Below are 6,430 nucleotides of genomic sequence, written 5' to 3'. Positions count from 1 at the left end.
CCAGTAGTAATTGTAAGGCGCTGATGGCAGCATGTTCAGTTCCTTGAGTCTGCCTCTCTGCAGTCGGCACAAGGAATCATGTCGGTTGTAGAAGAAGGAGGCACAAGTGACGTTTTGGCCACACGCTGTTGCACACTGGGACAAAGAATTCACGTCGAGTGGGCTGTCGTTGGAGTTAACGAGCAACACGTTAGTCACGTATATCCGTGATACGATTTGCAGCACGACAGCCATCAGTAAGCCTAAGTTGGGCAATCTCAACCTCAATTTAATAACTTTCTGTATACTTACGCCAAATGTATAGCCTTTCCTCCTAACCTCTCCTGGGTGTAATGAATATTGTTCAATAATGATTAATTACTAATTTTAGACCAGCCCATCTAAATTTGAGCCAAAATTATATTATATTAATAATTTATAACGGGTAGGAATGTTAATAGTTTTCTTTAAAGGTAAACTCAAACAAGAGATTTATTTTGTTGGAAAGATGCATACCCGGACCACCAACACATACTGACACTTTAACAAATGAAAAACGCGAATTGTAGAGTTAATAAAAAAAAACATGATTATTCCTGCTAACTGGGGGCAGCCATTTTGTTTCGTTTTTGTGACGTCCGGTGGTACAGCTTGGGGCGAAGTGCCGTCAGCTCCGTCCATCTGCTCTATGCACAGTGTAAACAAACTCTCTAATTTACAACAAGGCGCTTCGCTTTCATCAACCTGACTTGTAAAACAACATAAATGACTTGATAGTATAATAAACTATTTAACTAAATATATTTCAATTTGCATCAGTAGAACGAAATGGAATTATAGTAGTTTTCTTTTTTTTTAAATCCAAAGAAAAACAAAGCATATTATTAGGCCTATTGGTATGCTACGTTCCAGCAAAAACGACCACTCACGATACCCAAGTGATAATTTTCTTTTCTTTGGGACTACGTAATTGGTCAGTTTTGTGATTTTAGATGGGAAAGGATACTTAATCAAGGGTTTTACAGAATTACTTACAGTAATAAAGCAGACGGCTGATCGATTACGATTAGAGGGGTGTCCGTACTACGGTTAACACACAATACTCTGTGATCTTAATAAAAGAGGCACGTCTTTTTAGTGTGTCTAGACACAGTGTCTGGGGACCGTCTAAATATACACCTGCCAATCAGGAACCACAGGTACAGGCCACGGAAAGAAAAGACCAATTAACTAAGAAAACACTCCGATTATTATTTCAGTACGTGGGTTAATTTATGTACAAACCATAATACAATTATTTCAACACTTTGCCATTGGTGGTTTATTTTGTATTAAACATAAATATATAATTGTTGCTGACTTACTGGGATGACATTATTACAGAATATTGCGATGCATCCGCAAACATCAGGTATCTTTTGTTTCTTCAGTTCGAAGACTAATTTCTGACGTGACACGTTAGGTATTACGTAACCACCAGCTCGCCAGAGGGCGTATTCACTGAGATGATACAAAATGGCTGCGCCCGTTATATATAACAGCCGTCACATTTAATCGTTTTATTAATTATCTATACGATTATACTTGATATCAAGCAATAATGTATATTATATATCGTTGAATATGCATACCAGGTCAAATGCCTTGATTGTCCCTTCCTTTAAGGGCGCAGCCACAATTTATTAACCGCAATTTTCCACTTTTTTAAATACTTTTGGCGTTAATATTCAAAGTGTCTAAATTGACCGTATTTGTTAGGTTATCCCTGTCCCGAGTCAGACCCCCCGATCCTATCTGAGGCCGGACTTGGGATAGGCGTGTTCGAAACCCTGGTAGTATATGGACACGTTAAACCAGTTACTCAGCTAAGCTCAACCTCAATGACTGGTTTTGATTGCAAACATATTTTATTGTACAAAGAACAAAAGAATTGGGCACAAGTTTGACAACTTACGAGGCCCTCTTCTATATTCATACAATATACTTGGCGACCTATATTACATAGCTGTAAATATAAACTGCATGTATACATTCGAGGATAACCAGTATAAGAAAATGTATTATATACAAAAGAATGTGAAGGAAAGAAAACAAAATATGATACAAAAGATTACACAAATAGTACATGACGTGCAGTTAAATTCGCTATCACATTTACAAATAATCCTTATAGTAATTTAAATAATACTTTATTAATCAAAACGATGAGGGTTTTTTTTTTTATATATGTTTGAACATAAGTAAATATTTCTTTATTATTGGCATCGCTTAATGTGCTTCTACCATATAACAGTAATTGTAAATCTATTGGTTAAAAAAGCTGTAAGGAATTACACAGAATCCGTCTCTGTTGTTCATATTGTTTACATTGTAAGAAAAAATGGATATTGTTTTCTAATCTGTATCCACAGTTACATGAAGGGTCTGTGGTAAGTCTACATCTGTACAAATCGGCGTTTAAAGGGCTACATCCATGTCGTAATCTTGTATGCAATATATTTTCTATTCTTTTTCTACAGGAAAAATAATATGGAACTTTATTTACCACTGGTGTTACTGCTTTTTTGAAAGACGATATTGTTTTTAAATTATTCCATAAATCAATTGCTGAATAAATAAATGATGATTTTAATAAGCAAGTTCTAGCAAAAGGTGTAGATTTGTCCTCCCGATTTCTTAACATATAAGGAACCCTTTCTTCTAATCTTTGTGGAATACAATTAGGTAAGAAATCAGGAATCATTGCTTTCATTATTTTAAACATTGTACACAGTTTTTTTTCTTCTCCGCTTACTAAGTGTTGTAAGACCGGTTTCAATATATAGCGAATTATGTGAAGCAAATTTAGGCATGCCAGTGATTACCCTTGCATCTTCTAGTTGTACCTTTTTCTAAATTGTCTGCGTTTAACTGGGAACAGCCATCCCAGACCTCTGAAGCATATTCTAGGACGGGACGAATAAAAGTACTATATATTCGCATTAGAGTTTGACGATTTAATAACAGTATGTATTTCCTTAATACTGAGATCATTACCGATGCTGATGTGCATACATTTAGAATATGACTAGACCATTTTGCATCATCTGCTAAAGTCAAACCTAAATGTTTATGCGTTTTTTATTTGTTTAAAGTTATATCACCAAATACAAGACATGGTTTATTAATTAATTTGGTTAGAGAAAACAATAATGAATTCGTTTTATTCGTGTTAAAGGTAACTAACCATTTGTTTGACCATTCATAAAGTTTCAACAAATTAATGTTTAGATCGGGGTCTATAATTGAAATGTCATTTGACGATATTCCAATAATTGTGTCATCGGCAAATAGCCTTGTTACACAGTCTAGTTCATCAGCAATATCGTTAACATAGATCAAAAATAGTAAGGGACCTAAAATGGATCCTTGAGATACGCCAGCCTTTAGAGTTCCATAATTTGATAACGTTCCATTAGAAATATAATTATTAATCCATTTTAAGAGATTGCCTCTGATGCCATATTGTTTACGTTTACATATTAAACCCCTGTGCCATACCCGATCAAAGGCCTTTGACATGTCACAGAAAACTGCACATAAGTATTCTTTATTGTCCAGTGATTTACAAATTGTATTATACAATTCACTTAATTGGTACACTGTGCTGTGGTTAGGTCGGTATGCACACTAATACTTTTAAAGTAGATTACTGAATGTGAAATAATTATACAGGTGTTTAAACACTATTCTCTCAAATAGTTTTCCAACACAACTTATTAATGATATAGGTCTGTAATTTGTTGGTGAACTTCTATCTCCTTTTTTGACAAGTGGTTTTACGTGGGCAATTTTCCAATTGGTAGGGAATTCTGCTGAGATCAGTGATTTATTAAAGAACAATTGAAGAGGAATCGAAATGGAATTGGCAATACGTTTTAGGTGACTATCTATAACCTGAACCTGTAGTAACGGTCTACAACGTCAGTCTGTAATGACGATCTACAACCTCAGTCTGTAGTGACGGTCTACAACCTCAATCACTAGTGACGTCTACAACCTCAATATGTAATGGCGATATGCAACCTCAGTCCGTAGTGACGGTGTACAACCTCAATCACTAGTGACGGTCTACAACCTCAATCACTAGTGATGGTCTACAACCTCAATGTGTAATGACGATATACAACCTCAGTCCGTAGTGACGGTGTACAACCTCAATCACTAGTGATGGTCTACAACATCAGTATGTAATGACGATATACAACCTCAATCTGTAGTGACGGTCTACAACCTCAATAACCTGTGGCGGTTTACAACCTCAGTCTGTAGTGACGTCCTATATCCTCAGTCTGTAGTGACGGCCTGTAAACTCAGTCTGTAGTGACGTTCTATATCTTCAGGCTGTAGATAAGGTCTACAACCTCAGTATGTAGTCACGACCTACAACCTCAGACTGTAGTGACAACCTACAACCTCGAATTGTAATGACGATTTACAACTTCTACAAGTAATGCCGGTCTACAACCTCAGAATGTAATGACAACCTACAACCTCGAATTGTAATGACGACCTACAACCTCTATACGCAATGACGGTCTACCACCTCAGACTGTAGTGACAACCTATAACCTCGAATTGTAATGACGACTTACAACCTCTACAAGTAGTGCCAGTCCACAACCTCGGAATGTAGTGACAATCTATAACCGCAGGCTGAAATGGTGGCATATAATCTCAGCTTGAGTGACAAGCTGTAATTGTTACGACCTGCAACCTCCTCGTATAGTGATGGACTGTAACCTCCTCGTATAGTGACGGACTGCAACCTCCTCGTATAGTGACGACCTGCAACCTCCTCGTATGTGATGGCCTGTAATCTCCTCGTATAGTGATGGTCTTCAACCTCCTCGTATAGTGACGGCCTGCAACCTCCTCGTATAGTGACGGCCTGCAACCTCCTCGTATAGTGATGGCCTGCAACCTCCACGTATAGTGATGGCCTGCAACCTCCTCGGAGAGTGACGGTCTGCAACCTCCTCGTATAGTGACGGCCTGCAACCTCCTCGTATAGTGATGGCCTGCAACCTCGTCGTACAATGATGGCCTGCAACCTCCACGTATAGTGATGGCTTGTAACTTCCTAGTATAGTGATGGCCTGCAACCTCCTCGTACAGTGATGGCCTACAACCTCCTCGCATAGTGATGGCATGCAACCTCCTTGTACAGTGACGGCCTGCAACCTCCTCGTATAGTGACGGCCTGCAACCTCCTCGTATAGTGATGGCCTACATCAGTCTATAGTGACAGTTTGTAAACCTCGGATTGTAGCGACAGCCTACTTGTAACCTCAGCCCTGTAGTCACAGCCTACAACCGCAATATATTATAGTGACGGTATACAACCTTCTCGTGTAAATACGGCCTATAACCTTTATACGTTGTAATGGCTTTCATGGACATGGCCAAACTGCTATCGTTGTTAAAGATGTATAGTTGTATTAATACATCTCAGAAGAAAAAAAAACCCAGCGTCTGATGATTGATAGTTATGTCAACTAAGATATGTATTATTGATGTAAGAGCGAGTGGGTGCCATTTTGTTTTTCATGAACACACGTTTAGCAAACTTCTTTATAGAACAAGGTTATGCTGGACATGCTGGCCTCTTCAAATATATTGAATTTCAAATCCTACTTTGCTACCAACCAAATCCAATATCCTTATATTTACATTCGCGATAATTAATTATTAATATTTAAGAGTATATTGTATTGATTTTACAGTGTGCGTACGGTATAAACAGATTTATCAGTTACGCTTCATGGGTTGACAATAATTCTATTTTAAAAATCGATTACAGGTTGACCTATACCAAATAAAATTCCATAGGCGATAAAGTTAACGTATATGTGGCTAAAAATACTTTATGCAAATATATCACCCACGTTATAACCCATAAAACCGAATATTACAACCTCTCTTCCAACGTCATAACTGAAAACAGTGCAACCTTTATGGGCTAATTTTAAATATTATCGGGTTTTTAAAACGCCCTATAGTTTTGCACACATTTGTACTTAGTTGTATTGATACCCCATACATTTTCCAAGCGCAAAGCTATTTGACACATTGGTAATTGCCCAGAAAAAGCTCTTTGAGGGTGGTGTTGGACACCAAACACTTTAACATTTATCACCTTTGACCCGGCCGTATATTATTTGGTATTGTGCTACCTTTTTTATTTTAGTATATAATTATTTTAAACACCTTATCAAAGTTTCCTTTAAATACTTTAATCCTGTTTTCGTTTGTTCAAATAAATTTTCACTCAGATAATTATTAGTGCAAATACTATTATTCGTGTCAAAGTTCGATGTAAAAAATATATATGGAGTAAATACAGCTACGTCTCTGATTGGTAGTAATATATGTGACTTTGATTATTTGTGCAAATACTATTATCCATTGC

This window comes from Gigantopelta aegis, chromosome 9 (assembly GCF_016097555.1).
Source record: "Gigantopelta aegis isolate Gae_Host chromosome 9, Gae_host_genome, whole genome shotgun sequence".
In the NCBI taxonomy this organism is placed as follows: Eukaryota; Metazoa; Mollusca; class Gastropoda; order Neomphalida; family Peltospiridae; genus Gigantopelta; species Gigantopelta aegis.
This window is presented reverse-complemented; position numbering follows the sequence as displayed.